Raw genomic sequence first — 26,410 nt, forward strand, 5'->3', positions numbered from 1 at the left:
TGAAAGAAGGATAGGAAGGACAATTACCCCACTTTCCCTTAACACACTATCAGTGCCTACCTTATGTCCAAACTAAGCTTCTGCCAGCGTGCCTTTAACTAAGGATTGCTCTCCACCAGGCACTAGGAAAGCAAAGCACCATCTGGGTTTGATGGAAAAGAGGCATAGAACTGTGTGTGCCATGTACATCTTGATAGAACTACAGCCCAAACTGTTTTATTATTTTCCTCAGCATTATATACAGGAGGGGCAATCAAAATCAGCCTGGCAGAACATGCATGAGAACTGTCTCTGGACAGATAAGCAATTGATCAAAATCACATTCTCTGATCTCTTGGGGGCCAAATCCTATTCCCATTTATACACCCATATTCTAGTCAGAACATTCACAAAAAGTCCAAGACAGGCATTTTTCAGAGTCCATTGTGAGCTAAGTGCTCCTTAATGGGCCATTCAACTTGACTTGTCCCTTCATGTGCTGGTTAAATACCTTGAAGGCATTACCACAGGAGCAAACATGTAGTAAACATAGCTAATATTCACAACTTCAGATACCACGATGAATATACATGCATAATCAAAAGTACCAGCTATTTCACCTACATGACTATTCCCAAAAGAGATTCTGAAAAATCACACAACGTACCTGAGACCCTACATGCCAGCACCATGCCCCACTGGAGTTTTGTTATCTGTTATGTAACAACAGAAATGGAGCCAGTGACATGACTTTGCTTAGCTCAAAATGGCAAGATTAATTTGTAGCTGTTCAGGTGTGACTGCACCTTTAGTCAGTGAGGGCATATTGGCTGGCACACATTCAGGTTAATGGGCTTCAGTGTTTCTTTGCAGGTAACTTTTTAATGTTCATAAACCTGGTATGTGCTGAGGTGGCTTAAAGCATAACACAGGTTTTTAGGTTTGCAAATCTGTGAACCTCTGCATCTTTGAGATTTTATTATTATTATTATTTATTTCTGTATTTATTTATTTTGCTGGTCATAATGTGGGAGGGTATTCTCTCCATCCTCTGCTCATGAGGTTTTGTATGCGTCTTGTAGCACTCTTCTGAACACCAGTTGGAAGGATTTTTTTTTTCAGTAAGTATGGACTGATTCTTTTCTTTTAGAAGGCATGTAATTTTTTCAGGTTCACGCTAATTAACAGAAAACAATTGGGGCTGTTATACTTTCTTCAAATTCCATAGAAAATTAAGTTCAGACATATTTTTCAGTACAGTGATGAAGTGGGTTGTCATAAATATAAAGGGAAGGGTAAACCCCTTTAAAATCCCTCCTGGCCAGAGGAAAAAGCCTCTCACCTATAAAGGGTTAAGAAGCTAAAGGTAACCTCGCTGGCACCTGACCAAAATGACCAATGAGGAGACAAGATACTTTCAAAAGCTGGGAGGAGGGAGAAAAACAAAGGGTCTGTGTCTGTCTGTGTGATGCTTTTGCTGGAGACAGAACAGGAATGGAGTCTTAGAACTTAGTAAGTAATCTAGCTAGGTATGTGTTAGATTATGATTTCTTTAAATGGCTGAGAAAATAGCTGTGCTGAATAGAATGAATATTCCTGTCTGTGTGTCTTTTTTGTAACTTAAGGTTTTGCGTAGAGGGATTCTCTATGTTTGAATCTAATTACCCTGTAAGGTATCTACCATCCTGATTTTACAGAGGTGATTTCTTTTTACTTCTATTAAAAGTCTTCTTGTAGGAAAACTGAATGCTTTTTCATTGTTCTAAGATCCAAGGGTTTGGGTCTGTGGTCACCTATGCAAATTGGTGAGGATTTTTACCAAACCTTCCCCAGGAAGTGGAATGCAAGGGTTGGGAGGATTTGGGGGGGAAAGACGTGTCCAAACTACGTTTTTTCAGGAACCCAGATAAAGTTTGGTGGTGGCAGTGGAAATCCAAGGGCAAAGGGTAAAATAATTTGTACCTTGGGGAAGTTTTAATCTAAGCTGGTAAAAGTAAGCTTAGGAGGTTTTCAGGCAGATCCTCACATCTGTACCCTAGAGTTCAGAGTGGGGAAGGAACCTTGACATGGGTGTTTGTATACACAAACATCAACATACTTAACTACTCACTTTCTCTCAAAATATGTAGTATTTTAGTCTGTTTATATGGAATATGGAATATGGGAGTTGGGTGAGGAGCCATTTCAGCATATGTCTTACTTATTAGAAGACAAATTTTAAGTAGAACTGTATCCTAAACAGCATTGCGATATTGTACCCAAACATTTCATTTCAATGAGAGATTCAACTTCCTTTATAGGAACAGAACAGACTATTGAAACTCTTAGAAGAAAAGTGATCCACAGGTATGCAAACAGTCCCATTGTCTTCAGTGGGATTGATCAAATGATTAAGGGTTTACAGGATTAGGTTCCAAGTTTGTAAATTGTTCTAGATGAAACTGACAATGCCTGAGCTGTCAGATCAGAAGGAGTGTCATTCGAATAAAGGTGGGCAGATGTGCGATAAGTCTTAGCTCCGTTGCTAAGATGAGGAACATATTTTCAGCAAAATTCTTGGCAGAGAAGCGGATCGGCAGAACCCCCTCCAACCAAGACATCGCCACCTTCCTGAGCGGTTCCCTGCATGGCGAATTCAGACAGGACGGGTGCGACATCGCTTCACTGTGGTCCTGCACTCACAATGCCACACGTCGCCTGGGGAAGCACATCGGCTACTGCTGGGAGTGGTGCAAGGATCTCCAGGAGCTGGGAGTCCTGGTGCCACAGATCAGGTCCAACGACAACACCGTCGTCACCCCGAGTGCCAGGGTCATGCTGGAGAGGACCCTGAAGGCAGCCATCCACTCACTGTACATGGAAACCCTGAAGCGTAAACCAGACCAAGGTAAAGCCTTCGAACTGACCAGCAAGTGGGACGCCAGCAACCACTTTCTCACCGGGAGCGGTTTCGCCGACTGGCGGTTCATCCACTGTGCCCGGCTCAACTGCGTCCCGCTCAACGGAGCCATCCGCCACGGGAACCGAGACAAGCGTTGCAGGAAGTGTGGCTACTCCAACGAGACCCTGCCCCACATCCTGTGCAGCTGCAAGCCCCACTTCAGAGCCTGGCAGCTGCACCACAATGCCATCCAGAACCGCCTGGTGAAAGCCATCGCACCGCGCCTGGGGGAGGTTGCCGTGAATTGTGCAATCCCCGGTACTGACAGCAAGTTGCGACCTGACGTGGTAGTCGCCGACGAGGCCCAGAAAAAGATCATCCTCGTTGACATCATGGTCTCCTTTGAGAACAGGACCCCAGCCTTCCGAGAAGCCCGAGCTCATAAGCTGGAAAAATACGCCCCCCTGGCCGACAGCCTGAGAGCGAAGGGCTACGAGGTGCAGATGGATGCCCTGATGGTTGGAGCCCTGGGTGCCTGGGACCCCTGCAAAGAGTGTGTGCTGGGAACCTGTGGGATCAGTCGTCGCTACACCCGGCTCACGCGGCGCCTCATGGTCTCAGACACCATCCGATGGTCCTGGGACGTCTACATTGAACACATCACCGGCCACCAACAGTACCAGGAGGTGTGAGCCGGTACGACATCATGCATCCACTATGGGAAAGGGACTGAGAGACTTTTTCCATTGGACCATATGAACTGGAACCATAAACTCACTGAACATTAAATCCCACCAAATGAGGGTAAATCCATCCTCATCATCATATCCACTCATTATACTCCACACCTGAACATGGCCATTACATGAAAAACATACCCCCATATCTCAATGTCTGTACTTTGCCCCATTAATCTTTTACCCCCAATCAGCACGATTGCAAATTATGTATTCTTTACACCACCCGTTCCTAAACTGAACTTCGCACATCTTGATAATCTGTACCTTATTCCCTGATAACCAGACACTTCTATGCTTAAACTCTGTACCGTTTTCTTTTTATTTTATCATCTTAATAAAATTATTAATCTTCACTTATAGTTCTCTCACTCACAAAGATGGAAAATGAGGCATTTGGTTTTTTTGTTTTGCTGCTTCATTTCCAGTTAGCAAAATGCATGTTAGACTAGTTTGGATGCAAAAGGGAATTCTATGTACACTGGGGACAACACCTGATTCCTGTCAGGCTGCAGAACTGGGCTGACATCAGAATCCAAACATCCTCTGGTCAGTGCAAGCAGAGGCATTCCTCTAATGATCTGGACTTGATGTGACGCAGTATGAATGTCATGGATAATTCAGACCAATGGGGAGAAACAGAATAAAAAGCACTGTTTAAACACCTTCCGTCACCCCTCCCACCCCGTCCCCCTCTTGAGGACTCCTGACCAATTTAGCAGCACAATACAGAAGCTAACAAACTTAAACAAAGCCTTTGTTTAAGTTTGTTAGCATATGCATTGTGCTGTTAAAGCCAGATAAAGAATGAATGCCCTCCCTAGCCATGTTCTGCTCCTTTAAGGAGCAGAGCTCAGCCCCAAGTCTTTCAGGTGCCCCATACCCCCTAAAAATATCTTGCCAGTACTGCGTACTGGAGAGTACCACTTGACTTGCACTACTTTTTCAGGGTTTCTTGTGCCTTCTGAAGGAGCTGGTCCTGAACACTGTCTGAGAAGGCAACTCGAGTATATAGGCCACTGCTCTGTTCCAGCGTGGCAATCCCTATGTTTCCATTTAACAGCTGATTTAAACAGCTATTATTAGAGGCTACACCTTAAAACAACCGTGAAAAGGGTTACTCATAGGCCTTAGATTTTCTTGGATCTAATCTGCCTGCCTCAGGAGACTGTTAGGATGAAGAAGAATGGTCTTGTAGTTGATGCAGGGCTTAAATTCAGCTGGAGCCCACCAGAGCAAAGCTCCAGTAAATATTTTCAAACCTGCATGAGCCCCGGTGCCTGCCAGAGGGCTGAAGTCCCAAGCTCCCCCAACCCCCATCCCACAGCTGAAACCCGGAGCCTCAAATGGGGGAGACCTGGGGGACTCCAGGAAATAATCTCTGAGAATTTAAGTCTGAGGCATCTGGGAGATGTGGGACGACTGGCTCTGCCACACACTGTCTGGGCGGCCTTAGGCAAGTCGCTTAGCCACTCTGTGCTCAGATCCCCATCTGTACAAGGGAAATAACGATACTTCTTTTCTCCCACTCTGTCTGCCATTTCTATTGAATGACATGTCATGGCCATAATCTGCTTGGGCAGAGACTGTCTCCTACTATGTATGTCAAGTTCCAGTGCCACAAGGCCTTGACCTTGGTTGGGGGAATCTAGGTGCTACTGCAATACAAGTCAATAAATAAATAATAATAATAGATTTCCTGTTTGATTATTAACTGTATTTGTCAGATAAGAAGGTCCCAACTGCCTTTGCTCTTCCAGTCCCCAGCTGGCCCAGCTTAGTAGAGATTACAGGAGTTAAGATGCGCTGTCCAACTCATCGCACCCAAACGGCTCTCCAGAGCCCAGCAACCTCCTGACATCATTGTATTTACTTTGAAACTTGGACTCTATTTGGTTTCACACTGAATGCATTGAACTGACTGCTAGTTCACCTTCCATCTGCCCTTCTTTCACTGTTGTCCTTCCACTGCCCAGCCCAGCTCTCCTGATTCTCAGTCGCCTTCTCTAATTCTAACAGCCTCCCACTCTATTTCCCTTCTTCCTTTACCAGCTTTGCTCTCCCCATCAAGCGCTCTCCAGTGCATTGTGCAAGCATTAATTCACTCTGCTCTAACACTGCAGCTGAGCCACGCCAGCGAGAGGGATGTTTGTACTGCAGCAGGCAGTAAAAAGAAGCTGTAAATTAGAAGCCATGGTATGCGGTTAGAAACAAAGAATAATTCCAATTATAAATATAAAGCAAACTTTGGTTAAGCTACACTTCTAGGAAATCTGTCTGAGACAAAGGGGAACCAGCATGCTGGGCTTGCTTGCATATGTAAGTCAGGGTAACGTTAGCATCTTGCCAAGGAAGTCCAGGCTACAGCTGATGTCTGGAACAACAAATCTGAGACTGAGTTAGCAACCCTAACGGGGAAATCTCTTGGCCATTAAATGGAAAAACATTTAATCTAACTTTTCCTTTCCCCAGTTTCCTTTTCATTAACTGTTCTTCGTATTCCCACCTGGGAACCCTTTAGCGGCACAGCCGAAAAGAGGTTTTTAGGAGCACACAGACCAAAGAAGAGCAATAACAGGTGGGGGTGGGGATAAAATGAAGTGTGAGAAATGTGAAGTCGTGATATTTTGGAGATGCTCTTGGCTGGATAATGATAATCAATGAGCTGTTTGCTGCTTTAGACAAACATGGAGAGAATCAGATACACTACACACTAAGGTGAAAATGAGAAGGGATCTCAGCCTTCAGGCACCAGACACTTGGAACAGAGCAGCATGAAATTATTTTGCTGCAAGCAAACCCCTGCACCACTGAGTCCCCCAATATTACTCCTTCATAGCACAGTGAGATCTGAACCAGAACTGTTTCCAGGGTAGTATCATTTCATTTAAATGAACCATCAGCTGATGCTCTCCTTCTATACATGGGGCCAGATTGTTCCTGACCCTCAAGTGGGTAGGTGGGAGAAGTCCATTATATGCGACTCAAAAGGCCCAGGGCAATCTCAGACAATATATTCAGGTGGTGCAGGTGGGTGCTGCTGCCAGATACTCCCAAGGATGAATGTCATCCCAAAGGGGAGCAGAGAGGAAGGGGGCCATGGCCCTGCCGCAATGCCTGCACTAGCCTGCAGAGCGAATAGGGTATGTCAGGGGGAGGAGCAGGCTGCACCATCCTAAAAGTTGGTCCTTTCTTAAAACGTCTGTTCCCCCTGCACACTGCGGAGTGTGTGATACTCATGGCCATGATCTCTCCCGGAGCTGCACTGGGGGCAGGACACTTCCACATCACCTCAACTCAGAGTGGTTCCTGTCTGGGGCAATCCCGCCCTTAGTGCTCCTGAGCAGAGGGCCACTAGAAAATTAGGAGCACAGGAACAGATGAAAAAGAAACTGGAAAGGCAGATGTGCCTTTTCTGGTTTTCCAGTCACCCCCATCCCTCCCCCTACTGGGCTACCTCATGTGATTTATGCAAATTATGGGAAGCAGCCATTCTTAGGATCCAGTTCTTAGAATCCATGAAGCACACAATGAGCAGAGCCACTAGCCCTTTGTAGTCCTCAGTACCCCGTTTTACTCCACGGGTATGAAATCTAGGCTTTGGGAACAACCATAAAATACAACAAATGGGACAAAAACTTACTAGCAAATGTACACCACCATGGGAGCTCTGCCAACCACAGCTGCAGTTAGCTTGGTCCCACTGCCACTTATGGTTTTAAATGAAGTGTTTCTCTGCCCAAGCCGCATACGCTTACTCCATCTGAAAGCACGACCAAAATGCATTAAACCACATTCACTCCACTCCTGCAGACACCACTCCTCTCATGTTCTTCATGAGAGAGAATGGATGGAATTAAGATGCAGGTTTCGGTGACACCTGTGTAAAAAAACTCCTGAGCTCTGTCCACAAGAGCATTTACATAATTGCTAGCACTGGTGCACCTACCATAGTTTGAATAGTGGCAAAAAACCAATGGCAAGTGTAGATGCACCTAGAGGCAGGGCGGCGAGTTATATGGGGCCGTGGTGCCCATTCTCCAGGAATATTCAGAGCCCTGGGGCCCAGCTCCACCAATGTTTGGGGCTGGGTCTCTCCCCAGGCCCCCCCTGCATGACTCCCACTGGAGTGTCTCCCATCCCACCTGCTGCCCCCGGGTGATTTAAAAGGGCCCAGGGTCCCCCAGCCACCACTGGCAGTGCAGCAAGGCTAAAGCAGCTTCCTGTCAGGCATCGCTCCGTGCCACTCCCAAAATCAGCTGGAACAGCCCTACAGCCCGGGGGAAGGGAGAGTGTCTCCGCGCGCTGCCCCTGCCCCAAGTGCCGACTCTGCAGCTCCCATTGGTTGGGAACTGCAGCCAATGGGAGCTGCAGGGGCAGTGCCTGTGGGCAAAAGTGCGTGGAGAACTCCTGCCCCCACCCCACCTAGGAGCCGCTGCTAGAAGGGTGTGCTGGTCACTTTTGGGAGCTGCCTGAGGTAAGTGTTGCACCCCTCACGCTCTCCCACACCCCAATCCCCTGCCGTAGCCCACAGCCCGCACCCAAACTCTCTCCCAGAGCCTGCACCCCAACCCCCTGCCCCAGCCCAGAGCCTGCACCTCAAACCCCCTCCTGCACCCAAACCCCCTCCCAGAGCCTGCACCCCGCACTCCCTCCTGCACCCCAAACCCCTGCCCCAGCCCAGAGCCTGCACCCAGTACCCAAACTCCCTCCCAGAGCCCATACCCCTCCCACACCCAAACTCCCTCCCAGAGCCCGCACCCCTCCCGCACCCGAAGTCCCTCCCAGAGCCTTAGGTAGGTGTGGGGGTTGGGATGGGACTTGGACCCATTCTGGGCATCACCAAAAATTATACAAACCTGCCACCCCTGCCTAGAGGGGACGCTTGTCTGAGGCTGCTAGACACACACAGATCCCAGAGTAGGAAGGGTCGTCTAGCTGAGCAAATGGAACACTGAACTGGGACTCAGGAGACTTGCATTTGGTTTCTAGCTCAGCTACAGACTCATTGTCTGATCCCAAGCAAGTGACTTGAGCTCTGTGCCTCGATTCCCCATCTGTGCTTGAATTAAGACATGTTTTTAAATACTGAGGGTGATTAACCACTGGGACAATTTAGTCAGGGGTGTGGTTGAACTCTTGAACTCTTTAGAACAGGACTGGATGTCTTTCTCAAAGACATGCTTTAAGTAAATCAAAAGTTATGGACTTGATGCAGAAATCACTGAGGGAAGTTCTCTGGCCTGGACCATGACCACAATGGTCTCTTTGTTTTAAAATCTATCAATCCTGTAGCTTCCCAGCTCTCTAGTTTACAGAGTGGGGAACAAAACTTGTGCTGCATTGGAGCTATGTCTTGGCCTGGATTACACAATCATGTACTAGACATCTGACTAGATTACAATTCCCAGGCCCAGGGCCCCGTTCAAAAACTAGTAGTGCTGAGTGTCAAGGATGCTAGCCCGAGTCCTAAAAAGACAGTTTACTGCCTATTGTAAAGAGCAGATCAAGAAACAGGCAAAATTCCCATAGATCCCTGCACAAAAGCTTTACACTCGCTGACTACTTTACTGCAGTGAAAAGGGAGAAGTGTAGGGAAACTGATACCAAATACAGAAACCAATTAGGAATTGAAACTGAGACATAAGGGACATTGGAAACCCAAGCAGGACTAACTGTATAATCATTATTAATGACACAAGAGAAATTGAAATGAAAATATTTTTGACTTCCGTATACAATAGATCAAGAAGTAGGAGACCAATACTCTCTGGACATGCAAGAAATAGTGATTTTTGGGTTAAAAAAAAACCAAGGAGGAAAAAATATACATATGTGGCCAAAGTTTTAGAACATGGGTGCCTAAGAATCAGACTCCTAATTCCCTATTTGTGTCTAAATAGGTGGCATGATTTTCAGGAGTACTGAGGACCTCCCACTGGAAATTACACTATGGCCCAGTGCATACAACCACATTCCCACTATGAAACCTTTCCCTGCACACTCATACCCAACTCTGGCAACACTTGTGGTGTGTCAAGCCGGTAAAGCTCTTGACATTGAAAGAATGGCCATAAATAAGAGCAGGGAATACCAGAATGAAACTTAGAATGAAAGATGTGATGGGCCATCTTCAGCAAGAGCCTATACTGGGAATACTTCACAAGAAGGCAATTCCCACTCTGAGTGCAAAAAGCATAATACATCTAGAGTGAAATTCACTCCTTTGAGGGCAATGCATCACTTAATTCCATATTTATTATTCATCATCATTTTATACAGTTCTGTGGAAGTATACTATTATCCCTTTTTGACCAAAGCGTCTCCTACATCCTAGGTAAGTGCCCTCACCACCAGGCTATAGTCATTCTTAGGCCTGGTCTACACTACAAAGTTAGGTTGATGTAAGTCACCTCATGTCAACCTATTTGAGCATATGTCTACACTCAAATTTGTCTCTAGACAACTTAAGCACCCTGTTACAGCAACGGAGTAAATCTACCTCCCCAAAGAGCATAGAGCCATGGTTTACCTACTGAGGTTGACGCAGTAGGAGTGTAGACACTGCATGACCTGCCTTGACCTTAACAGTCCTCAAGCAGCTGTCCCACCAATGCCCCATTCCCTGTGACAGTGACCACTCTGGTCATAATTTTAAAAAACTCTACTATCTAGAGGTTTGTGACCCTAAGAACCCCTCAATGCCAGCTGGCAATGGTTCACTGTTCTGTAACAGGCTTGACAAACTCATCACACCCAACACTTTCATAGTGCTTATCCCAAGAGGACCGAGTAAAGGATCTAATAAAAGCTTATGTCACACTGATCTTCGTAACCATTGCGAGATGTATGATGATATTTAAGGAATGTTGTAGATATACTGGAAAATACATTTTAAAAAAAGCATCAAAGCAGGGTTGACAAGCAGGTTTTGCCAGGCAAAGGGATGTATATTCACCTGTCAGCCTTGGTCCACATGTAAAATAAGCACAGTGAAAGTCTGTTTGCATACAACATCCACATGAGGATGTGGCATGGAGCCACCACACTGAAATAAACCACAGGGGAGGGAGGTGTCCTGACATTGGGGACAAAACAATGGACTTTGGGGTACATGTAGAAGGCAAAAGGACAATTTTTTTGATCCTTGACTGAGGAAGCAAAAAAAGACAACATTTTTTGCACTTATGAATGAGGATACAAGCCATGTTTGTTGGAAATGCTGGGAGGTAAGACAAGCTACTTTAGACAATAGTTTAAATGGCTAAGTTACATTAGTCTCTAAAAAGCACGTCAGGTTTTGTTTGCAATGTTGTTGTAGCTGTGTTGGTCCCAGGATACTGGAGAGAAACAAGGTGGAGGAGGTAATATATTTTATTACATCAACTTATGGTTGGTAATAGGCCAGGTTTCTAGCCTCCAGAGAGCTCTGCTTGTCTCTCTCACCAACAGAGGTTGGTCCAATAAAAGATATTACCTCCCTAACCTTATCTCTCTGTTATACTTTTGTTTTATATGTAACCTATTGTTTCTGTTATACTTACTCACTATCTGTTAAATCTTAGCATTTGATAATAAACTTATGAATGTTTACACTATAAATATATCTCAGTGCTATGATGTTATTTTGGTGCAGACCCTCAGCTGAACCACATTGCCTGGGGGGAGAGGAGCTGGCATAATGATTTTATGCCCTGTATATTCCACTCAATACGGATTCTATTTTTGGAGAATCAAATTATTTTTATGGTTCCTAACCAACATTGCAGAATGCCCAGCAGTACTCAAAGCAAACAGTACTTGTAAGTGCACACCAAACACCACACGGTTCATAGCTTCAGGAAAACACTCAGTCATATTTATGTACAGCAAGCACTACCCAATCCTTAGCAGCACCCAAGAGAAGACTCCCATGAGAGACCACTGCTATAGCTGACTGTTAAATTGCTCTTTCAGAGCATCCCTCAACCGCATAGCTCCACGCTGGATTCTTGCAACTGCCTTTGTGCCTGGCTGTTCAAACTCAGCAGACAGCTGCTCCAACCTCCACTGTGGTGGCAGCTCCTCCCCCTCTGTCTCACGGACATTAGGCAAGGCACGACAGGCAGCTAGAACCATCAGGACATTTTTTCTCACTGAGATCCAATCTAGTGAGTGAACACTGCCAGTGTCCCTTTCATCTACCAAAAGCGCATTCCGCTGTCTTTATGCATCTGCTGAGCCAGTAGCTGAATCTTTTCTTAGTACTGCCAAGGTGGCCGATGTATGGCTTCATGAGCATGAGGAGTAAGGGGTAGGCTGGGTCTCCCAGGATCACTGTTGGCATTTCAACATCTCCAGTGGTTATCCACCAGTCAAGAAATAATGTCTCTGTCTACAGCTTTTGAACAGTTCTGTGTTCTTAAAGATATGAGTGCCATGCACCTTCCCTGACCAGCCCACATTAATATCATAGAAGCATCCCTGGTGTGATCCAGCAATGCTTGCATACTCACAGAAAAGTAGCCCTTTCTGTTGATGTACTCTGCAGCAAGGCGGGTGGTGCCAAAATAGGGATATGCATGCCATCTATTGCGCCCCACACACACACATAGATCAGGACCCCAATTGCTGCAAATCCATCCACTATGTCTTGCACATTGCTGAAAGTCACGGTCCTGCATAGCAGGAGATGATTCGTGGCCCTACAAACTTGCATGACGGGTCCCCCCAGTTGATTTTCCAACTCCAAAATGATTTTCCATTCACTGCTAGCAATTTGGCATTGCAAGCTTGCAAAGTGTGACCACCATTCGCTTCTCCACTGTCAATGCAGCTTTCATTCTGGTGTCCCTGCGCTGGAGGGCTAGGGTAAGCTCATCACACAGGTCCAGAAATGTGGCCTTTCACATCTGAAAGTTCTGTAGCCACTGCTCGTCATCCCAAACCGCTTTACAATGTGACCCCAACCAGTCAGTGCTTGTTTCTCAAGCCCACAAGCAGTGCTCCATGTCTGCAGCTGCTCTGTGAACGCTACCAACAACCTTGAATTGTTTTTCGCTATGACCCGCCGCAAACTGTCCTTGAAGAAATCCTTGTGTCCCCAGGTGTCGTGGTACTTCCTGAGGGTCTGCAAATACAGAAGAATCATATGTTTTGTATTTGCAACATTGATGAGAATAGTGCAGAGCTCTGCTAGCTCCAGGCTTCTGTCAGAGATTCCAGACACTGAAAAGTGCTGCACAGGTTTGTGGGATTTTTTTTAAAAGGCGCAAAAATTCTAGGATATGGATGGCATTATGGGATGGAGAAAGTTGCATGCTGGGAACTTGACCCCTAGTGCCCAGAGATCCCTGGGCGAGTCATTGAAACAATGTCTGAAAAGGCACCAGATGCTATTGAGCACTTTACATCAACACAAGCACTCCTGATTTGTACATGTAGCGCTGGCACAAGCAGTCAAGTATGCATACACCTGAGCAATATACAAACTTTGGCTGTTGTATGCAGATGTAACTTGTGTCAACAAAAGTTTGTCGCGTAGTCATGGCCTTACTCTTTTCCTTGTGCAATGACTCTTCTTTGTCTTCATGAATGACTATGAGTTGCCACTATGAATGACAATGAATAGTCATTGTACCAGGAAAAGCACAATGACTCTATAGCCTAGTTGTTAGGGCACACACCTAGCATGTGAGAGCCCCAAGTTCAAATCCCTGTGCCAATGACCAATTATATATACAAAGTAGAACAACTTCAACAAGACAGACAGTGAGATTCACACCAGGACACTCCTAGTTGCTACGAAACTCTTTTGGTATCAGACCCAAGTTCAAATCCCCTCTCCACATTGGGCAGAAAGAAGAATTGAACCTGGGTCTCCCACATCCCAGGTAAGTGCACTGAGCTAAAAGTTATAAGGAGGGTATTTCTCCCCCCTTTGGCCATATGGGGAATCTAGTCCACCTTTGCTTTAAAGTGCCCAAAATCAAAACAAAAAATTTCCAGGCAGGTCACATGAAACATTTCATTCAACTCAAGTCAAAATGTTATCCAGCGTTCGATTCGCCAAAGACTGGTTCAGTTTGACCTGAAAAAGACCAAATTTCAGATTTTTCAGAATTGCCCATGAACCAACAAATCTATTATCCACCTCGCTGTACTCTGATACAATCTTATTTACATACAAAGTCCTGTTTCCCTGAACACAGGGGACTGTTTCCCTTGCTCATAACTCAAACCTCTGTTAGCCAGCACCTGACCGAAAAGCCCGCTCTAGGTTTTTCCAGGATCACACTCAGTGCTTGTTCAGGCTGTGTCTAGCCTTCTACTCCTCTGTGTTGTTTCTGTACCGTATGTCTGTCTTCTTCCCCCCCTGCCCCCAGAACAATACCCAGCAACGCCCTCCACCCACATGGTTCAAACTCCTGAGTGGCCTTGCCCATGGAGTGGACATGTCTGTGCTGTGATTTGGAGACCACTACTATTTCATAAAGGAGCTTAGCGGCTTCTATTATCTTAAATGAAAGGCAGCAGTTACACCCACCAGCTTTGACAAGGTTTAACCCAACCTATAACAATATACAGTTTAAAATATATAATCCCAGTTATGATCCAGATTCTGCTTGGGTCTTACACTGTTGTTGCACTGCAGAGGGATGGTGCAAGGAACCTCCTCCCACTGAAGAGCTTGGCTCAATGTGCAGCTGCGGTCAAAAAGGGTGATTAGAACATCAGGATGCATAACAAATAGGATGGAGTGGAACACGGAAGTATTATAATGCCATTGCAGAACTCAGTGGTGTGGCCTCATCTGGAATACAGCATGCAATACATCTCAGAAAGGTGACTGTAGAATGAGAGGGAGTTCAGAGAAAGACAATGAGAATGACTAGGGGCATGGATACGCTCTTTTCTGAAGAGGGGTTAAAAAGATTGGGATGGTTTACTTTAGAAAGGAGATGAACAAGAGGAGACATGATAAAAAATATACAAAATAATGAATGGAGTAAAGATGTAGATCAGGAATTCTGTTCTCCCTGTCTCATAACACAAGAGCAAGGGATATGAAATTAAAAAGGTGGCAAATTCAAAATTGATAAAAGGAAATATTCTATTATGCAACACATAATTAGATTGTGGAACTCATTGCTGCCATAAATATAAAGGGAAGGGTAACCACCTTTCTGTATACAGTGCTATAAAATCCCTCCTAGCCAGAGGCAAAATCCTTTCACCTGTAAAGGGTTAAGAAGCTAAGGTAACGCCGCTGGCACCTGACCCAAACTGGCCAATGAGGGGATAAGATTCTTTCAAATCTGGAGGGGGGGGGACAAAGGGTTTTGTCTGCCTGTGTGATACCTTTGCCGGGAACAGATCAAGGATGCAAGCCTTCCAACTCCTGTAAAGTTAGTAAGTAATCTAGCTAGAAAATGCATTAGATTTCATTTTGGTTTTTGGCTTGTAAAATTCGCTGTGCTGGAAGGAATGTGTATTCCTGTTTTTGTGTCTTTTTGTAACTTAAGGTTTTGCCTAGAGGGATTCTCTATGTTTTGAATCTGATTACCCTGTAAAGTATTTACCATCCTGATTTTACAGAGGTTATTCTTTTACCTTTTCTTTAAATAAAATTCTTCTTTTAAGAACCTGATTGATTTTTCATTGTTCTTAAGATCCAAAGGTTTGGGTCTGTGTTCACCTGTACCAATTGGTGAGGATATTATTATCAACCCTTCCCCAGGAAAGGAGGTGTAGGGCTTGGGGGGATGTTTTGGGGGAAGAAGTCTCCAAGTGGGCTTTTTCCCTGTTCTTTGTTTAAATTGCTTGGTGGTGGCAGTATACTGTTCAAGGACAAGGCAAAGTTTGTACCTTGGGGAAGTTTTTAACCTAAGCTGGTAAGAATAATCTTAGGGGGGTCTTTCATGCAGGTCCCCACATCTGTACCCTAGAGTTCAGAGTGGGGAAGGAACCTTGACAATTGCCATAGAATGTCATTGGGGCTAAGAACTGAGCAAGATTCAAAGAAAGACTGGACTTTTACATAGCTAAAAAAGAGCATCTAGTTATAATAATTAATGCCAACAAATTTGGAAAGGGATTTAAAGCATCATGCACCAGGTCTTAGACCAAGCTCTGTTAGGAATTAAGATTGACCCCTTCATGCGAGGGTGGGGGGCAGATTATCCCACATCTGCTTTTTGTGGAGTTTTTTTACACCTTTCCTTGAAGCAGCTAGCGCTGGCTCTGGTTAGAGACAGGAGACAGGACTACATGGACCTTGGGTCTGATCTAGTATGGTAATTCCTATCTTCCTATGTTTTGGCTTCACAAGTGGGTAACAGCCAGGCAGAGTTGCAATCCCTTTGCTCAGGGGAGTGCAAACGCTAATTCTGGCCTACGCATTTGCGCACAAGCCAGAGAATTGGGACAGTCATGCGTGGGATGAGATAGAATAGGAATGAGTCTCCAAAGGCATAGAAGCAGGCACAATTTGTGCATACCCAGGAGTTTTGGGAGGCTTTCACACTGCAATACAGGGTTATGCACACAGGACACATAAGGATGAGGGGCCAGATTCACAGCTGATGTAAACCAACTTAGCTCTGTTGACTCCAATGGAGCTACATCGATCTGTATATGGCCCAAACACAGCACTTCTACGGTCAATATAAGCTCAAAGAAAAACTGTTAAAAATCTACCAAAATGTGAATGAAAACCCTCCTTGAGATGCACATTGTGAAATCTTTAATCACAAACATTGGGACATTCTCAGACTACCCCAAAGTACTAGTAAGTGAAGAAGCCGCGGCAGCCCGTATGCGCAAGTCTGCTGAGGAGCATGCCTTGTCTGCCTGCTTATTTCTTTTTTTAGTACACAACTTGAGCAATAGCTTCAGCAAATGAGCATTACCCATGGCATGGGATTTTTAATTTTGTTTGCTTGTTTTTTGAAATTACATAACTCCTTTACAACTTCTATCTTCAATTCAAAGGGGTAGTTCACCCTTGGCTCTGTCTGCAGCAGTAGAAGATGGGTTCAAACTCCGGACATTTAGTGAGAAAGGATGTTCTATGTACAAGCATGAGTATAAACATGATTCACTTCTTCAGCACCATAGCCCATCAAGGAGATCTCTAAGAGCCATGTGTGATTTATGCAGCAATGTAAATCACTCCATTCATGCAGCCCGATTCTGTAACTCATTCAAGCAAACTAGTGCTTCATTAGAACAATCGTTCCATTGAACTCAGTGGGACGACTCAAACAAACACTACTTAGCGTGCAGAATTGGCCCCTCAATTTTTAGTGAGTGTATTGCTAGAAAAAGGTTTTGGATTCACCACTGGGCAGACTGGAGTCCTAGAAAGGGGCACTATCCACTCACAGTAGATAAGTATTCCCCCAAAAGACAACTCCAGAAAACTGCATAGATAACACCCTACTTCTTCAATGTTGGACTGTCAAAGGGCTGAATGGATTCCTGTAAGATATGAATGTTTGGTTTCATGGAGTCAAGATAGGCTTACACATACCACTACACCATTACCAAGGAGTAGGTTAGTGTCCCACCCCCTTGGACATTTAGTTTCCTCTGGTATAAGTATAAAACACAGCAATGAATCTAAATGGAGCAGGAGTCTTCATGGGGATCCAGTTCCGTTTGAAATCTGAGCATTTAGTGATGGGTGAAGCTCGCTAAGGTTGTTTCATATAAACAGTTTGTACATTTATCTGGGTCTCTTGATATGGAAATTTCAAGCTCTTTTTTATGTGTCTATGAACTCTCTGACCTCATTTGCAGATGAACAATAAGGAAACAATACAGAGAGAGTGTAATAAATTCCATTTGGGGGCTGAGGTGACTTAAGATCATACTTGTGGTTTATGCTATGACCAAAGCCCTTTATGAATTATAATTTCATATGCACAGAGTGGCTTTGAATATTCTTTTCATCATATGGCTTTTGTATACACAAGAGCCATAACTGAAAAACTTAGCTGCCTGAAACTAGGCACTTGATGCCAAATCAAGTGGCTTGATTTTAAGAGGAGCCGAGTACTTCTCTCTCACTCAGTTTTCCCTGTATCTCTGGCAGGGTGTTGTCTCAGTGTAATGGCCAATTCCCATGGTGTCAGTTTCACTCTCCTGCATGGAATGGCTCCATAACCTTCTTCTCTCTTGTATTCTTAGTTACATTTGTAAAAAGGGTCTTCATGCAAAGCCACAGGCTACAGCAAAGAGATAAAGAGAGAAATAGGATATAGAGGGATCAAATGTCATCACAGATCATTCTGACAATGATCTTTCACCACTACATCCTGACTCTACTCTTGCTTTTTCCTTTGCTACTTAATTCCTTTTGAAAAACATCAAACCAAAATATATCATTGGGTCTATACATCCCCACAGAATGCTAAGTGGGGAAAGGATTAAAGTTAGGTGGCTGGAAAAAGGAAATTCCATCTGTTACGGGGCACTCCACTCACCACTAGGGCCATCTCCTCATAGCCACATCTGGGGATTAGATCCACTCAGGTCTGATGCCCCCTTCTCCCTCAGGTTGCACACCCTGTTGTCTCTCTCTTGTTCCCTGCGACACTCATACATATGAGGGTACTCTGTCTTTGGGCTTGGCCCTCTGCCCAGGTCACTTTGGTCTTCCCCTCCCGGGGTATTAAAGTCCTTCCACTCCAATGGTCTCAGGGTGTCTTCTCATGCACTGCCATGACAGTGCCACTTCCCCAGTGGCAGTTAGTGGAACCCAGGTCCACCCTCTACTCTGTGTTCCAGTCCAGGGACCCACACCTGGCAACTGTTGTTTCCCTCAGACCCCATTGCTCCTTCCCTGGACTCCTTCCAACAGCTGCTTGTTCTCCCCATTCTCTGGATGTACCATCTCAAACTCCCCCCTCCCAAAGAGTAACTGTGGGCTACTGAACCCTGTAGCCTCAGACTCACCTCTCTATGCCCAGGGAGTGACTGCAGACGTCTTCGACCCTGCGTTGCATAAGAGAAACTGAAGATTTCCTGGACAGACGTCAGGATATGCTTCTATGGACACAACATTCTGAAGATTCAGAGCAGGCTGCACTGTGGGGACAGGAGGACGGTGAAGAAATTTGGCAGCATGTGACCTCCAGAAGAAGAAATGGGAGCGTCCATGTACCAGCAATGCAGATACAGGTAAGCAACCGTTTTCATGTTCTCTCCACAGGTACTAATGTGGAGAGTGGATTAGATGATACATCTGAGGGAAGAGAACAAAAGGAGACTCCGCCGATTGGAAGGCATGAGATGCACTGTCCTAGTGATGGGGGTTCCACGACCACCGCTCCCAAGAGAAGGAGGAGGCGGGTGGTGATGGTCAGGGACTCTCTGCTAAAGGGGACTGAGTCATCTAACTGCCGCCTCGACAGGGAAAACAGAGAAGTCTGCTGCTTGCCAGGAGCTAGGATTCACAATGTGACGGAGAGACTGCCAAGACTCATCAAGCCCTCAGATCGCTACCCCTTCCTGCTTCTCCATGTGGGCACCAATGATACTGCCAAGAATGAGCCTGAGAGGATCACTGCAGACTATGTGGCTCTGGGAAGAAGGATAAAGGAGTTTGAGGTGCAAGTGGTTTTCTCGTCCATCCTCCCTGTGGAAGGAAAAGGCCTGGGTAGAGACCGTCAAATCGTGGAAGTCAATGAATGGCTATGCAGGTGGTGTCGGAGAGAAGGCTTTGGATTCTTTGACCATGGGATGGTGTTCCAAGAAGGAGGAGAGCTAGGCAGAGACACGCTCCTCCTAACGAAGAGAGGGAAGAGCATCTTCGCAAGCAGGCTGGCTAACCTAGTGAGGAGGGCTTTAAACTAGGTTCACCGTGGGAAGGAGACCAAAGCCCTGAGGTAAGTGGGGAAATGGGATACCGGGAGGAAGCACGAGCAGGAGAGTGCAAGAGGGGAGGGCTCCTGTCTCATACTGAGAAAGAGGGATGATCAGCGAGTTATCTCAAGTGCCTATACACAAATGCAAGAAGCCTGGGAAACAAGCAGGGAGAACTGGAAGTCCTGGCACAGTCAAGGAATTATGATGTGATTGGAATAACAGAGACTTGGTGGGATAACTCACATGACTGGAGTACTGTCATGGATGGATATAAACTGTTCAGGAAGGACAGGCAGGGCAGTAAAGGTGGGGGAGTTTCACTGTATGTAAGAGAGCAGTATGACTGCTCAGAGCTCTGGTATGAAACTGCAGAAAAACCTGAGAGTCTCTGGATTAAGTTTAGAAGTGTGAGCAACAAGGATGATGTCGTGGTGGGAGTCTGCTATAGACCACCAGACCAGGAGGATGAGGTGGACGAGGCTTTCTTCTGGCAACTAACGGAAGTTACTAGATCGCAGGCCCTGGTTCTCATGGGAGACTTCAATCACCCTGATATCTGCTGGGAGAGCAATACAGCGGTGCACAGACAGTCCAGGAAGTTTTTGGAAAGTGTAGGGGACAATTTCCTGGTGCAAGTGCTGGAGGAACCAACTAGGAGCAGAGCTCTTCTTGACCTGCTGCTCACAAACCGGGAAGAATTAGTAGGGGAAGCTAAAGTGGATGGGAACCTGGGAGGCAGTGACCACGAGATGGTCGAGTTCAGGATCCTGATACAAGGAAGAAAGGAGAGCAGCAGAATACGGACCCTGGACTTTAGAAAAGCAGACTTTGACTCCCTCAGGGAACTGATAGGCAGGATCCCCTGGGAGAATAATATGAGGGGGAAAGGAGTCCAGGAGAGCTGGCTGTATTTTAAAGAATCCTTATTGAGTTTATAGGGACAAACCATCCCGATGTGTCGAAAGAATAGTAAATATGGCAGGCGACCAGCTTGGTTTAACAGTGAAATCCTTGCTGATCTTAAACACAAAAAAGAAGCTTACAAGAAGTGGAAGCTTAGACAAATGACCAGGGAGCAGTATAAAAATATTGCTCAGGCATGCAGGAGTGAAATCAGGAAGGTCAAATCACACTTGGAGTTGCAGCTAGCAAGAGATGTTAAGAGTAACAAGAAGGGTTTCTTCAGGTATGTTAGCAACAAGAAGAAAGTCAAGGAAAGTGTGAGCCCCTTACTGAATGAGGGAGGCAACCTAGTGACAGAGGATGTGGAAAAAGCTAATGTACTCAATACTTTTTTTGCCTCTGTCTTAAAAAACAAGGTCAGCTCCCAGACTACTGCACTAGGCAGCACAGCATGGGGAGGAGGTGACCAGTCCTCTCCGAAGAAGGAAGTGGTTCGGGACTATTTAGAAAAGCTGGATGAGCACAAGTCCATAGGGCCAGATGCGCTGCGTCCGAGAATGCTAAAGGAGTTGGCGGATGTGATTGCAGAGCCATTGGCCATTATCTCTGAAAACTCATGGCAACTGGGGGAGGTCCCGGATGACTGGAAAAAGACTAATATAGTGCCCATCTTTAAAAAAGGGAAGAAGGAGGACCCGGGGAACTACAGGCCAGTCAGCCTCACCTCAGTCCTTGGAAAAATCATGGAGCAGGTCCTCAAGGAATCAATTCTGAAGCACTTAGAGGAGAGGAAAGTGATCATGAACAGTCAGCAGGGATTCACCAAGGGCAAGTCATGCCTGGCTAATCTAATTGCCTTCTATGACGAGATAACTGGCTCTGTGGATGAGGGAAAAGCAGTGGACTTGTTATTCCTTGACTTTAGCAAAGCTTTTGACACGGTCTCCCACTGTATTCTTGCCAGCAAGTTAAAGACCTATGGGCTGGATGAATGGACTATAAGGTGGATAGAAAGCTGGCTAGATTGTCAGGCTCAACGGCTCCATGTCTAGTTGGCAGCCGGTATCAAGCGGAGTGCCCCAAGGATCAGTCCTGGGGCCGGTTTTGTTCAATATCTTCATTAATGATCTGGAGGATGGCGTGGACTGCACCCTCAGCAAGTTTGCAGATGACACTAAACTGGGAGGAGAGGTAGTTTTGCTGGAGGATAGGGATAGGATACAGAGGAACCTAGACAAATTAGAGGATTGGGCCAAAAGAATTCTGATGAGATTCAACAAGGACAAGTGCAGAGTCCTGTACTTAGGATGGAAGAATCCCATGCACCCCTACAGACTAGGGAATGAATTGCTAGGCAGCAGTTCTGCAGAAAAGGACCTAGGGGTTACAGTGGACAAGAAGCTGGATATGAGTCAACAGTATGCCCTTGTTGCCAAGAAGGCCAATGGCATTTTGAACTGTATAAGTAGGGGCATTGGCAGCAGATCAAGGGACGTGATCGTTCCCCTCTATTCGACATTCGTGAGGCCTCATCTGGAGTACTGTTTGGGCCTCACACTACAGGAAGGATGTGAAAAAATTGGAAAGAGTCCAGCGGAGGGCAACAAAAATGATTAGGGGACTGGAGCACATGACTTATGAGGAGAGGCTGAGGGAACTGGGTTTGGTTAGTCTACTGAAGAGAAGAAGGAGGGGGGATTTGATAGCTGCTTTCAGCTACCTGAAAGGGGGTTCCAAAGAGGATGGACCTAGACTTTTCTCAGTGGTAGCAGATGACAGAACAAGGAGTAATGGTCTCAAGTTGCAGTGGGGGAGGTTTAGGTTGGATATTAGGAAAAACTTGTTCACTAGGAGGGTGGTGAAGCACTGGAATGCGTTACCTAGGGAGTGGTGGAATCTCCTTCCTTTGAAGTTTTTAAGAACAGGCTTGACAAAGCCGTGGCTGGTATGATTTAGTTGGTGTTGGTTCTGCTTTGAGCAGGGGGTTGGACTAGATGACCTCCTGAGGTCCCTTCCAACCCTGATATTCTATGATTCTATGATTCCCTGCAGCTGCTCTCTGGTGCCAGCTTCCTGGCTTTATAAACCTAACCCAGCTCTTTGCCAAGCTGGATTTCATCAGCAAATTAGGTTTTAGCACTCCTTGGCTTTCCTCCAGGTGCTGCCTATAGGTTAACTGGCCTAATTTACCCTTTCAGGCCTTGTGTGGGGTGGACACCCCATCTCACCATCCCATGGAAAATTCTGATTTTGTGAAAAGAGCATCTTCTGCCGAAAAGTCATTACGACTAAAAATTCATGTTAAAAGGGTCTCCCAACCTTGCCATTCTCTCCCACCAAGCAAAGGAGCTGTAAAGTGTCTGTCCTCAGGGCTGGATGGCCAGGGAACTTAGTCAGGGGAAGTGGGAGATATGGCTGCAGTAATTGGAGAACAAAAATCTTTCTATGAAAACAAGCGAGAATATAAAAGGGAAGAAAGTGTTGTAGTCAATGGTTTCTGGATGATTTGAAACTGATGCAGAGATAAGATTCTCCCTGAGAGAGAAGGAAAAGAACAAGGTTGAAAGTGAGTTTGTAAGACCAACACCGTCTTACTCAACATATTAGCTCCGTGTGTATTTTTGAGGCACAGCTATTGACTTTAGCGAGACAAACAAGTTCCCATTGCTGTCAGCTCTGGAGAGACAATTCCATTATAGGAGAGCAAGCTGGACTATATTCTGCTGCAGCAACAAAATTCTGCTCAGTTCCAAGGGCAGACTCCTGATTCTTGGAGATGATGTAAGATTTATAAGGAATGCAACTTAGTTTTCAGATTCCAGCCTAAGGCTGCAGCAGTGGTCAGTGAGTTCATTGTTTAAGCTCAAGAACTTTGATCTAGAGTCACTGTGAGAGACTAAACATGGAAATGCACAAACCTAATAAACTAAGAAAACAAGCAGATGATGGAGGAGGAAATTCACTGTTGACAAAGGCAGGGTAATGCCTACAGGAAGGAATAATTTACGTTGCTCATATATATCTCTGCCTTCTCAATAAACTGCAATCACTCAGGAAAGAGAACAGGAGATCACCGTGAACAGCTCAATGGCAACATACATGCCATGTGCGGCAGCAGTCCAAAAAAAAAAAAAAGCTACAAAAATGTCTGGGTGCACCCAAAACAGACTAGAAATACAGAATATACGATAATGCCATTATATATATATGAAGGGGAGTATTCTCTGATAGTTATAGACAATTCTGCCTCTATGCTCCCAACCTGTCCCCATCCCCCTCTGCTCTAAGCCACCCCCACCCCTTGGTTCCTGCCCCCCTCTGCTCTGCTCCGACCTACTCCCCAAACCCTCCAGATCCTGCCCTCCCCCCCTCTGCTACTATCCAGCCCCCTCAACTCCAGGTTCTGTTTCCCTCCCCCTCTTGGCCTACCCACCCCCAGACTCCTGCCCCTCCCACTCCATCTACATCACCTCCTAGTCCTCTTCTCTTCTGCTCCTTCCCATGCTCACATAACCGTCTCCCTCCCCTCCAGCTGTTCTTCCCCACTCTCCCTGTCCTCTCGTGCTGCACACACGATTTTGAATCCCTCTATATGCAGATCAGGCTGCATTCTGCCACTGGACACTAGCAATGGGAGCACTGAGAACACAAGAGAGGGAGAGAGTCTCCCTGCTCTCACACCGGAGCAATGGTGGGGGAAGTCCTGCTCTGGCCCTGCTACTCCGGGCTGACACATGCTTAACAAAGAGGGACCCTTAGAACAATTTGACTGCCAAACTCTAATGAGTCTCTAATGAGCATGTGCAAACTGAGGCTCATAACTAGGCCAAATTTAAGCAAATTTTCATGGGGATTGCCAAAGACACCTCCCTGAGCCCAGTGTAACCTCCCTGCCAAATCTCAAGTGCCTGTTGCAAAGCACAGAGGCAGACGAACTTCTCAGCCAAAAACCTGGAAGATTTTTCTTTTAAACAGGGACAAAACAACTTATTTTCCCCCATCTGGCTGAAGGGTTTTAGCTGAAACTTAAATGAAACCATAATAATAATAATGAGCCTGAGGCAAACACTCAGCATAGGAGATTTCAATCCAACCAGTCTGGCAAAGTTATAAGCCACTGAAACTAGGGTCTGAATGGAAAGTGGTGGGCACTCTGAACTCTATGCAACCCTAGCAGCTCAACCTACAATTCACAGAAAAAACTTGGTTTAATTTTAGTAAAGGGTCCTCCGTTCTGCTTTAATCACATTTTCCTTCAAAGCTGAAAGGCTCGGAAATAAAAACTAAAGGTCAACACGCACACTTGCTTCTATACATACACCAGCATAAAACTTATCAATTCTAATCTAATACTATCCTTGTTCCAACACACATTGTTAATACTTGAGGCTTCATAAAATTTCATGCAGCCTTGGTACTGTCATACACACATCTTAAAAGCATAGCTGTTTATATGGTTCTTTTTCCGCATTTCTTCAGGACAAAACTAACAACTTTCAGCAGCTTTCAAACAGCAAAATATAAAAATGGTATTTACGTACACTATAGATATACAGGTTTCAGAGTAGCAGCTGTGTTAGTCTGTAGCCGCAAAAAGAAAAGGAGGACTTGTGGCACCTTAGAGACTAACACATTTATTTGAGCATAAGCTTTCATGAGCTACAGCTCACTTCATCGGATGCATTCAGTGGAAAATACAGTGGGGAGATTTATATACACAGAGAACATGAAACAATGGGTGTTACCATACACACTGTAAGGAGAGTGATCAGGTAAGGTGAGCTATTACCAGCAGGAGAGCAGGAGGAGGGGGGGTACCTTTTGTAGTGATAATCAAGGTGGGCCATTTCCAGCAGTTGACAAGAACGTCTGAGGAACAGTGGGGGGTTGAGGGGGGAATAAACATGGGGAAATAGTTTTACTTTGTGTAATGACACATCCACTGCCAGTCTTTAAAGAACACTGAACTATCTAAACTACTACATGCCACAAGGGGCCACAACACTGGTTCCCTTAACCCACCCAGCAATACTGTTAATCTATCCAACTATACTCTTAGCCCAGCAGAAGAATCTGTTCTATCTCGGGGCCTCTCCTTCTGCCCCTCCACCCCCACGAACATGATACAGTTCTGTGGTGACCTAGAATCCTATTTTCAACGTCTCCAACTCAAGGAATATTTGCAACACACCTCTGAACAACATACTAACACACAGAGACCTTCCTACCAAGACTACAAAAAGAGGGATTCTGGGTGGACTCCTCCTCAAGGTTGAAACAACAGACTGGACTTCTACATAGAGTGCTTCCGCCGATGTGCACGGGCTGAAATTGTGGAAAAGCAGCATCACTTGCTCCATAACCTCAGCCGTGCAGAACACAATGCCATCCACAGCCTCAGAAACAACTCTGACATTATAATCAAAAAGGCTGACAAAGGAGGAGCTGTCGTCATCATGAATAGGTCGGAATATGAACAAGAGGCTGCTAGGCAGCTCTCTAACACCACTTTCTACAAGCCATAACCCTCTTATCCCACTGAGGGCTACCAAAAGAAACTACACCATTTGCTCAAGAAACTCCCTGAAAAAGTACAGGAACAAAACCGCACAGACACACCCCTGGAACCCCGAGCGGGGGTATTCTATCTGCTACCCAAGATCCATAAACCTGGAAATCCTGGACGCCCCATCATCTCAGGCATTGGCACCCTGACAGCAGGATTGTCTGGCTATGTAGACTCCCTCCTCAGGCCCTACGCTACCAGCACTCCCAGCTATCTTCGAGACACCACTGGCTTCCTGAGGAAACTACAATCCATCGGTGATCTTCCTGAAAACACCATCCTAGCCACTATGGATGTAGAAGCTTTCTACACCAACATTCCACACAAAGATGGACTACAAGCCGTCAGGAACAGTATCCCCGATAATGTCATGGCAAACCTGGTGGCTGAACTTTGTGACTTTGTCCTCCTCCATAACTATTTCACATTCGGGGACAATGCATACCTTCAAATCAACAGCACTGCTATGGGTACCCGCATGGCCCCACACTT

At 45.7% G+C, this 26,410-nt stretch overlaps 1 long non-coding RNA gene across 1 annotated transcript in view; it reads right to left on the reverse strand.

Moving 5' to 3' along the window:
* Positions 1 to 12,238: 12,238 nt before the first annotated feature.
* Positions 12,239 to 26,410, reverse strand: part of LOC122461401 — a 124,743-nt gene continuing 110,571 nt past the window's right edge. The window contains exon 3 of the long non-coding RNA XR_006283264.1: positions 12,239 to 12,706. This is a non-coding gene — a long non-coding RNA (uncharacterized LOC122461401). The remainder of the gene's footprint in view (positions 12,707 to 26,410) is intronic.

Source organism: Chelonia mydas, chromosome 8 (genome assembly GCF_015237465.2).
Source record: "Chelonia mydas isolate rCheMyd1 chromosome 8, rCheMyd1.pri.v2, whole genome shotgun sequence".
Lineage (NCBI taxonomy): Eukaryota > Metazoa > Chordata > Testudines > Cheloniidae > Chelonia > Chelonia mydas.